General features: G+C 35.4%; 1 long non-coding RNA gene across 1 annotated transcript; it reads right to left on the bottom strand.

Moving 5' to 3' along the window:
* Nucleotides 1–2,908: 2,908 nt before the first annotated feature.
* LOC141337431 (uncharacterized) lies at nt 2,909–7,530 on the bottom strand. Its single transcript, XR_012355752.1, has 5 exons — nt 5,505–7,530; nt 5,303–5,414; nt 5,069–5,220; nt 4,800–4,989; nt 2,909–3,520 (listed from the first exon to the last, which is right to left on the bottom strand). It is a non-coding gene; the product is annotated as an uncharacterized lncRNA (long non-coding RNA).
* Between the last annotated feature and the right edge of the window lie 3,085 nt (nt 7,531–10,615).

The raw sequence follows: 10,615 nt of genomic DNA, 5'->3' as shown, positions 1-10,615 counted from the left end.
GGTGAGTAAATGATGACAAAACTATCTCTTTTTTAACAGATGTGTACGAATGTCTTAGAAGACATTCTGATATAAGAACAGTTCACTCAAAAATGAAAATACACAAAAATTATATTTGTGTCTTCATCAGAACAGATTTGGAGAAATTAAGCATTACATGACTTGTTTACCAATGGATACTCTGCATGGGTGCCATTAGAATGAGTGTTCAAAAAGCTAACAAGTAATCCACATAAACCTACTCTAACAATTTACTAGATGATATCCATGTGCATCTTGTCAGTAAAGCAATTTCTGTAATCACCAGTAAATCTCCATCACGTTAGTGCTTTAAAATAGAGCAGCGTTTACTACACAGAGCCGTAGTTCACTGACAAGCTATGCAAAACCACGCAGACAGTCATCAATATTATACATTGTTATTATCAAATCGTGCTACGATAATAAAGCTGTTTGCGTAGCTTCTCAGTGAACTACGGCTCTGTGTAGTAAAAGCTGCTTCATCTGAAAGCATGTGAAAATACCACATTTAATAACATGTTTTTCTCCAATCTCACTTCATAACATCTGTTGAGTGTTTGAAATGAATCCTTCTGTGAGATGATGTGGCTTCTTACACAGAATAAGGCATGCAACATATTTCACAGTATTCTAAGCAGTGGAAGGCTATGTCGATTCGCATTGCATTATTATGTACTTTATTATAAGGAAAATTATAATAAGAAGAACTCAGATCAACCATACATTGTTATAGTCGTGTGATTATTAGTCACCATGAATCAATGAGAGCAGTTAAACCTTCTTTTTACTCAGCTACCACTGTAGGGATATCCTGGGTTTCTTTTGCAGGGCGTATTTGGAGTTTCCACTCGAGAGTGCCCTCTGGCCTTCGCATGGCAATTTATTACTGATCACAGAACCATGCTTCACTGACAAGATGCGCAGCTTTTCCTAATATCGATTGTTATATTGACGTGATTTAGCGTGCAGCCCTACAATTTACATTTTGTGATGTTAAAGGCTGTATGTTTGTAAGAAACAAATCCAGGCTACACCTACATCCCACATTATCCATTGGAAGCACTGGTGAGAATATGTATAATATAATATAATTTAAATCAATTCTTGTGTAATTATGATAGGGAGATGTAAAACATGTGAAAAATTATTTTGGTCAATGTTAGGTATATAATTTTAAGGATCCATATGGGTTGACACTAACAGAGTGAATATTTTGACCTAAAATCAGCCATTACGCTAAGTCTGAGCAAAAAAAAAAAAAAAAAAAAAAAAATATATATATATATATATATATATATATATATATATATATATATATATATATATATGCATGCTAACATTGAAGGTCTGTCAAATAAAGAATTGAATGTTTTTTTAAAATGCTACTTTTACAAATAAGAATTTCTATTTAATTTCTTCATATTCCTCTTAATAGGGTTGGACATGCTGAAGTTGACCACATCAAATTGGAAAGATAAAATAAGTAAAAATAGACAATTAACAAAACAGAGGCTCTCTCTCACCTTCCCCAGTTGTTTTCTGTTTGTTTCTCTAATCGAATTATGTCACTCTCTCGACTGTGCTTCACTTCTCACCAGAGCTTCTGGTACGATATGTCTACGTCATCCGCTGGAATGCCACTCTTTCGTGAATACGAGTACAACAGTTAGCCGAAGCTATAGCTTATGGTTTATAAAATTTTAAATATGGATATTTTTATTACGCAAATGCATCACTTCGCTTTAGAAAGCCTTTATTAACCTCCCTTATGATGGATGGATGGATGCACTTTTTTGGGCTTCAAAATCTTGATCACAATTCACTGCCATTATAAATTTTAGAAGAACCAGGACATTTTTAAATAAATATAACTCCAGTTGTATTCATCTGAAAGAAGAACCTAAGATGGTTTGAGGGTGAGTAAATCATGTGGTATTTTTCATTTATGGGTGAACTATCCCTTTAAAGCATTTTAACTTTAAACTGTTATTAAGTCTATAATCCAGTGGAAAAAAAAATCACCCCCTGTTGTCCTTTCACATCAAAATCCACTAACAGTTGTGTTTAGACTGTTTTTGGGCTGTTGTAAATATTACTGATTCAGTCAAGATGCCTTTATCACTGGAGACAGAAATATTATGGTTGAAAGACTTCGATTTTAGCTGGAAGCAACGATTTCAAAGTAAAAACATCTTAATGATGAATTCGTTTATGAACAAGCAGCTTTTCACTTCACAATACATTAATTGATGAAATGTACCTGTAACTCTTGACTGTCCAATAAAGTAATGTGTGCTTTGTTGTCTACTACTCATTGACAAATGCAGTAGGCCATTCAGATTTTCTAATGCTACCGACATCTGCATACTATACATTCTGCAGAAATGGTACGTGGTAGTATACTTTATTAAAAATATAAACAAGTATGTTTACTAAAACACATCCCACATAGCAAAATTGGTTTGGCCCAGTGATGGGCCACACAATCCACTTTCACTTGGCCCAAATACAGCAGTGAATTACGGTACATGACTGGACCAGGTCTGGATTCCAGACAAGGGCCACACATGGGCCATAACTGGCCCAAGTCTCAGCCAAGTAAATTAACTATAACTGGCCCTGAATTGGGCCAGATCAAAATGTAACATTTGAACCAAAACACAGCCTTAAGTAAACCATATCAACACCAGTGTTTAACCAGAATGCCCAAAACTGAGCCACACCTAAGCCTGATCTACAGGTGAACTAAACCTGGCAGCCAAAATATGGGCCATAAAAAGGCCATGAGAGATCAATATCTCTGCCACCTGTGTAACCATAGCTGGCTCTATTCTGGTCCTATATGCTGGACCAGATGGGTTCCACATGTCAGCCATAACCTCCTAGATAAATAATCACAACAAAGACAGTATTCTTAACAAATGTTTAATCATGTTAACATCAAAGCATTGACACCTGACATTTTAAAGTTGTTCAAACAACTCTGAAATACCACTCCCCTGTCAGTTCTGCAATAAAAATGAAGTAAGTAGAAGTTCTGTGCCATGTTTTAGTTCATGAAGTTTTATTTTAAATGTAACACTTGATCATCCATGTTTCTGATCATGAAGTTTCATGCTTTGTCTAAAGCTTGACTGTCCATGTTTCTGATTAGGAACAAAATTTACTTGACATACACTTGAACATCCATGTTTCTACTCATCGAGTTTCACTTCACATAACACTTGAGCGTCCAGGTTTATGGTCAGGAAGTAGCACTCTTCAAATGACTCTGAAACATTCATGATTCTGTTAATGAACAAGTTGCACTCTGAACAGAGCCTTGGAACATCCATTCCTAAAGTCTGTTAACTAGTCGTACTCTCCTCACACACTCTATTCTTCATCCTCTTTTTTCGGCCACCATCTCTGTCTGGGGCGAGATATAGTCATCTTTTAATGATGGCATGAATTAATTTTTCTTTGGCCTCAGATGTCAGACAGTTGCACCTCACAGCCGCTGAAAAACACAAGCACACATGGTGTATAATTAGCTTTTGCATCAGGTAACAGGTAACATGGCTATTGGATAAAATACAATATTACCACAAAAACTGAACCAATGACCGTTAGACAAACATTCTGTATTGTCTTTTACCATCTACCCATCTTCCAGTTTTAATTATCGTTTCTTACTTCCCCCAGCCCTTCATTGTTTAGATTGTCTGAAATAGCCCAAATTCTGACTGTCTACTATGGGTAAAAGATAATTTTACACATCTCAGGAACACACTACCACTTAGCTTAAAATGACTGTGTGAAATATGTATAGATTAATTCTACTTGGGATTTTGTTTATTTTTACTTCTTTTAAATTCAGTGTATGTTTTTGTTATGCAACCTTGAGCTTGTGTTGAGGTACTATATACATAAAACGTTCTCTCTCTCCTTCATTTTCTAAATCTCTTATAGAGTGCATTCATGCTTTAAGCATTTAAATAAAGAGAGATATAAAAAATTGTGATGACAATCTCCACAACAAAAAACATTTTTGAAAACTGGACAAAAAGACAAAAGGTACAAGACTGTGTACTTAAAGGCTTTAGAAATAACTGCAGTCCCATGAAGCACTATATAATCAAATTAAAAACAGCAGTGATAGTGTAGTTTTTCCACAAAGAATTGTGGAAAAAAATTGGAATATACATAAAAGTGGAAAAGACGCAACACTTATTTGTACATTACTTGTCACATCCTGATGTCACATGTCTTTACAGAATTTTTATGTGTGTGTGTGTGTGTGTGTGTGTGTGTGTGTGTGTGTGTGTGTGTGTGTGTGTACACCTGGTATTCATCACGTTGTGGGGACCAAATGTCCCCACAAGGATAGGAATACCAGTAGATTTTGACCTTGTGGGGACATTTCTCAGGTCCCCATGAGGAAACAGGCTTATAAATCATGCACAATGAGTTTTTTTGATGAAGTAAAAGTGTGCACAATCTCCTGTGAGGGCTAGGTTTAGGTGTAGGGTAGGTGTAGGGCAATAGAAAGTACGGTTTGTACAGTATAAAAACCATTACGCCTATGGAATGTCCCCATAAAACAAGTAAACCAGTGTGTGTGTGTGTGTGTGTGTGTGTGTGTGTGTGTGTGTGTGTGTGTGTGTGTGTGTGTGTGAGAGCATGCACAGATTGCAAAGATCACTGGCAATGTGAATTAATCAAAATCAGATGATCCTGAGGCTAATCCCATGACACACTATCAGTGCATTCTGAAAAGGGCTAGACAATATACTCACAACTTTGGTAACTGGATGTTTGCTGGATGTCCCAGGTGTAGTGTGGCTCATGGAGCCTTGAAGGTTCAGAGTGCCCTGGATATCCCTACGTTTGTGGGGTGGTCTTCTGACCTCGACGTTGGCATGCCTGAAAAGGGCCTCAGTGCTTGATTTACAGCTCTCAGAGAGAACATGATGCCAGGCATACCTCCTGCAACATACAAAATATCTTAGTCCTTTAACAGCTGTAATAAAATGCACTGTAATTAAAAAAAGCTGACACTTCTTACTTGTTTTTTGACTTTGTTCCTTAAATGCCTTCCATCTCATCATTAGGGATGTCAGGAGCACTGTGGAAGAGCTTAGGGTCTAATTTGGCTTTCCAGGGTCTAATTTGTTGTGCTGTCTAGGAATATTTGGAGCATCAGGTATGGAATACATTCTGCTTAAAAGTACAAAATTTCTTGGTCATTTATCTGCTGTGATAAAATACATTATTATTTTAAAAAGCAGAAGCTTCTTACCCTTCTCTTAAATTTTGGTTAATGTAGGCGTTCTTCGGTCTCATTATTATCATCATCATCATCATCATCATCATCATCATCATCTTCTCCGGGGAAAAGAATGTTCTCAGATCTAACACATTTACCAATTCCAAGATATACTTTTATTTGTAAATGGGGTGCGAAACATTAATATAAACAAACAATCTAACCAAACCCCTACTTTCTTTTTCTTTGAAATTGGTGAGTTCCTTCCATCGGTCTGATCAATGTCTGTGTGATCAACAGCTAGAGGTAGTTTACGTCTCGTCTAGCTTTCTTGTAGTCATCTGGAAAAGTAGCATAACAAAAAGAAGAAATTTAAAAAGTAAAACAGTGATTTTAAATATTACTATTAATTCTGGCCCTATGGGGCTATGAAGCAGACAAAATATCTATAACTATTCTTTTTAGAACATTTCATATATGCTGGATAAAATGTTAGTCATGTTGTAATTTAAAATGTGCACATTATTGATTATGTTTAAACATACAACAAATCAAATTACTTTTTGTTTGCATATTTTAAACATAAAACTTGAAATGATTTGGGTGTCATTCCAGGCACTTTTGAACATCAATAACAACTGGTTATTGTAATCATTTTGGTCACTATAAAGGTGATACCAATTTTTGCACAACAATTAATCTCTTGTAACATTTGGAGTGTATTGACAATGATTATTGATGCCCATTTATAAATAGTTTAGTTTAATTTAAATAAATTACATTCAAGGTGAAGTAGAATAAAGAAACATGTATACCCCTTTCCAAGCATTTACTCAATTTCAACATGACATACACCACTAATGAAATTCCAAAACATTGGTACAACAAAAATGCATAATTTTATCTGTAATTTAATATATAACGTTACATTGGCTCCAACAACAAATACCATTACAATTAATTATAACCCTAATCATCTGTCAAAGACGATTAAATTTAAGTGACATAAGAAAAATACTGACTTTTTCAGGAGTAAAGTTAGTGACATAGTTTATTGTATTTACAACACGTAGATTAAAACTGCGTTCACGTGCTGCTAAAACAAGGGCACTCGCGTGTACCGTCAATTAATTAATAAATCCGAAGCAAAATGTAAGAAGAATATAGTAAACTTGCAACGATACATATGCGTATGTTCGCACTTACCGCTTTGGTTTCAGAAGTCTGTGCAAGACTGCAGCGTCCGCCTGCTTTTTTGAAAAGACATATGGTTCCGGGAGTATTTGTATTCACTTTTCCTTATTGAAGATTTGTTAATTAAAGCGTTATAAGTCATAAATCATAACAACCAGCTACAACGTGAATCACAACATTTAAAACATTCGATCTGAAATAAAATAAAAATAAAAATTGTCAAAAAGACAAAAATACGAGACTGTGTGTTACAGCCAAGTGGGTAAATAAAACTACAATCCCATTAAGCACTGCAAATGACAATTAACGCCTTTTGAAAAAAAAAATTGCTCTGATGGGCTCTGATAGGCTAATTTCGCATTTCCGGGATTTTTGAAATCCTGAATGGTGCGCGCTGGGTAAAAGTTTTTCCAGTAAACAAACAAACGTAAAAACAATACATTTAATTTTAAATGTATAAAAACCATAAAGCCATTAGTATTGTTGCTGTTGCACATTTCATAGTTACTTTGACTGTGATTAAATAATGTTGTGTGGTGTTGAAAATAAATAGTTTCATAATTTCATTTTAATCCACCAGGGTTAGCTATAATTTTGAATGCAGGATTTAATCACATTATAGAAATGTTAATAAATTATGAAAAGTAAAGTCTACTGGTGTACATTCATGGCATAAAAAAAAACTTATGAACTGAAATCAAACAATTACAGTTGATTTTCATAATTTAAATAATTAAATCTTCATTGTTGCCTGGATTAACTTCAAGGCATTAGACCCAGAATGCAAACATGAAGATGGAAACTTCTTTGTGTATTAAAACATTGGGATTTTATATAAAAAATATTTGAAATGTGGGTGAAATATGGCCAATCTTATGTGGGCCACATATCTATATTTGACATCTGGGCCAAATACTACATTTGACATCTGGCCCAGGTCTTGTGTGCCGCCTTAAAACCGGTACCATCTCTGCCAAACTCGGGCCATGTTTGGCCCACATGCTGTATGCCAGTGCCGGATAAATGCCAGCTGTGCCAGATGCATGCCAAATCTGGGCCAAAATTGTTTGCTGACTGGGATGCTGGTTTAAATCTATCTATAAATCTATATATATATATATATGCAGTCTATTCTTACAGCAGGTAAACCCTCAGCATGATTGAAAAAAATGATTAAATAGTTAAATGCATTTCCATTTCTCTCACATAAGGAGGGAGCAGCAAATATACTTGATTGGATTCAAGTCATTTTGTAATTCCTGTTTGATTTAGGATGGCCGTAATTAGATCCACACTCATTTGTATGATAATGAGCACTGCTATATGAGCACTGATTTCAGCCGCTAAGAGCGACCTCGATCATTTAACATCAAACAAGGTTTTACATTTCCACGTTCCAATGGTTTATAAAGGAAATTCAATGCACTTTAGAGTTGTAATGGCTCCCTGTCTTGCTTTAAAGGTGCGGTAAGTGATGTTAACCATTTTTACGAACTGCTTCAGGAAACCTGATTTCAGCAAGCTGACTGACAGACAAAAAGCTCAAAATGACTGACAGAACTTCTGATAAACAATAGATTGTTAAACAATAGATCCTTCTGCGCTGTTTACAGAGCCTAGGGCTGTCACAGTGACAGGTCTGATATCTCATGACACCTATTTCAGTGATATCTGTCAGGTTGTAGGGACATTTTCTGAATGCTTTTCCATAAAAATAAAAAAAATCACAGCACATTTAATCCACAAATATAGCCAAGCATAATTTTAGTATGCTTGTGCATATCTCTAATTGTATACAAGCTGATCTTTTTGTCTGCTTATGATTCCTGGCAGAATGTTTCTCTCACAACCAAAACCCGACATCACAGTGTACGTGTGGTGCCGGAGGGGGGCAAGAAAGGTGACACACATCCTCTGACTGACCTGAACTAATCCGATCCAGAAAAGGCTGAAAGCATTCACTCAGTCTTTCTGTCCACCAGCTGGTACGGGTGAGAGTGAGAGAGTGAAGGAAACACAGAGAGCGCCCAACTGTTAATCCAATCCCACAAAGAGAATTTCTCAACTCAGTCCAGTTCATGCCCTGTGGTGACACGCTTACGACCAATAATTACTTTCATCCTGCAAAGTCATTTTTCAAAATGTGCAGTTAATATGTTCCAACGGGCAGAATCGTGTTAGATGATACCAGTAGTGAATAACAACATGTTATATTATCTTTGACAGGAACTCGTACATGTAGCTGGAAGGCCTGGGATATCAATATCTGTGGTAATATTTCATTAGTTTGTAGCAGATCAGCACATTGTAATTTCATTATGTTGAATATGCCATGTTCTTAAAGGAACAGTTCACTCAAAATTAAAATTTGCTGAAAATATGCTTACTCTTAGGCCATCCAAAATCTAGAGAAGTCTGTTTCTTCATTGACACAGATTAAGAGAAATGTAACGTTACATCACTTGATCACCAGTAGAACATCTGCAATGAACGGGAGCCATCAAAATGAGAGTCCAACTGATACAAAATGTCACAATAAACTACATGACTCTAGCCCATCAATTCACTGGAGAATGCAATATTTTGGAAATCAGACTCAAATAAGACTTTTAGCCAGTTTTAAAGGGGTAGTTCACCCCAAAAAAAAATGTAATGCTCCAGAAGGAAAAAACATGTATTAAGAAATAGGGCTGAAAACTTTTGAACAGAATGGAGATTTATAAATTTTTCTTATTTAGCTTAAATGTCTTGTTTTTTTCTCTCAATTAGTACGGCCCCTCAGAGGCTACAGAAGATAGTTACATGTCTCCCAGAAGACAAAATAAGTTGCATTTACCCTGATATTTAAATTCAAAAAGTTTTCACCCTCCCCTGGCTCTTAATGCATGTTTTTTCCTTCTGGAGCATCAGTGAGCATTTGAATCTTCTGAAATAGTTGCACATAAATCCCTAAGGTGTCGTCAATGTGAAAAGATGGACCTCAGAATCATACTGTCATTGTTGGAAGGGGTTCCAATACACAAACATGTAAAAAAAAAAAAAAAAAAACGCAGAATTTGTGGGACCTGAAGGATTTTTTCTGAACAATGGGGGTAGTTTGAACTGTTCAGGACAAACAAGGCACTCATGGACAACTATCATCACTAAAATAAAAAATAAAAAACCTGTGGATCATTCAAGTAACAACACAGTTTTAAGAATCAAGTGCATGTAAACTTTTGAACAGGGTCATTTTGATAAATTCTACTATTATTTTCTCTTGTGAACTATATGTAAACATCTTTTATGTGAAATATCTTATTCAAGTCAGTACTAAATAAACAATAACATGCAATTTGTATGATCCCTCTTATTTTGGCAAAATAATTAACATTTTCTAGATTCTGAAAGGGGGATGTAAACTTTTGACCTCAAATGTAATAATCATTTTACAGGTGATGAGATGCTTGAGCTGTTTTTAGCACATTGCTGTGTGGTTGCTAAGATGCTCTTTTTTAAAAGTCCATATCAATTGTAATGTGTTTTCTTTTTGTGTTATCTCCAGGGGAAAAAATATTGAACGTCTTATAAATGTAATAGTACCTTTGCTCATTAGAACAATTTGACATATTCTTTTTCATAGCACAAAATATGTGAGATAACTTGGAGATTTGTTTGTACTTATGTGCAAGTATTAGCAAAACATTCAAAACAGAAACAAACATAAATATGACAGACATTATTTTATATTGTCATCATGACCAATGGCATGGTAAAAATGAAGGCTCTTGACATTTATAGTTATCTAGTGCACAACCATCTTGTATAATCATAACACCAAGTAGACTAAAATTAAACATAATGGGATTGAAATGGGGCTTTTGTCTCTATTGGTCCTTGACATAAAGAACTTGAGTGCTTTATGCCAGGGGGACCATACGGCTCTAAGGAAAGTAGTGAGCCTGTAGAGCTTTCAGTTTTATAATGTATTCTCTTGTTAACACTTTTCTTCAAAGCTACCCTTCTGACAATTATAATGAGCACCCAGCGACTTTATAATGCATGTTAAAAACAGATGCAAAGGTGTGCAGCTCTCCGTAATCTTTTAATCGCATTAATGCATTTTTGCCTGTATGTTTTACTAATTCTTATGCATTCTCTCTCTCTCCTGCT

The sequence above is a fragment of the Garra rufa genome, chromosome 6 (assembly GCF_049309525.1).
Source record: "Garra rufa chromosome 6, GarRuf1.0, whole genome shotgun sequence".
Lineage (NCBI taxonomy): Eukaryota > Metazoa > Chordata > Actinopteri > Cypriniformes > Cyprinidae > Garra > Garra rufa.
Note: the sequence above shows the minus strand (reverse complement) of the source record. Positions and strands in the feature narration are given on the sequence as shown.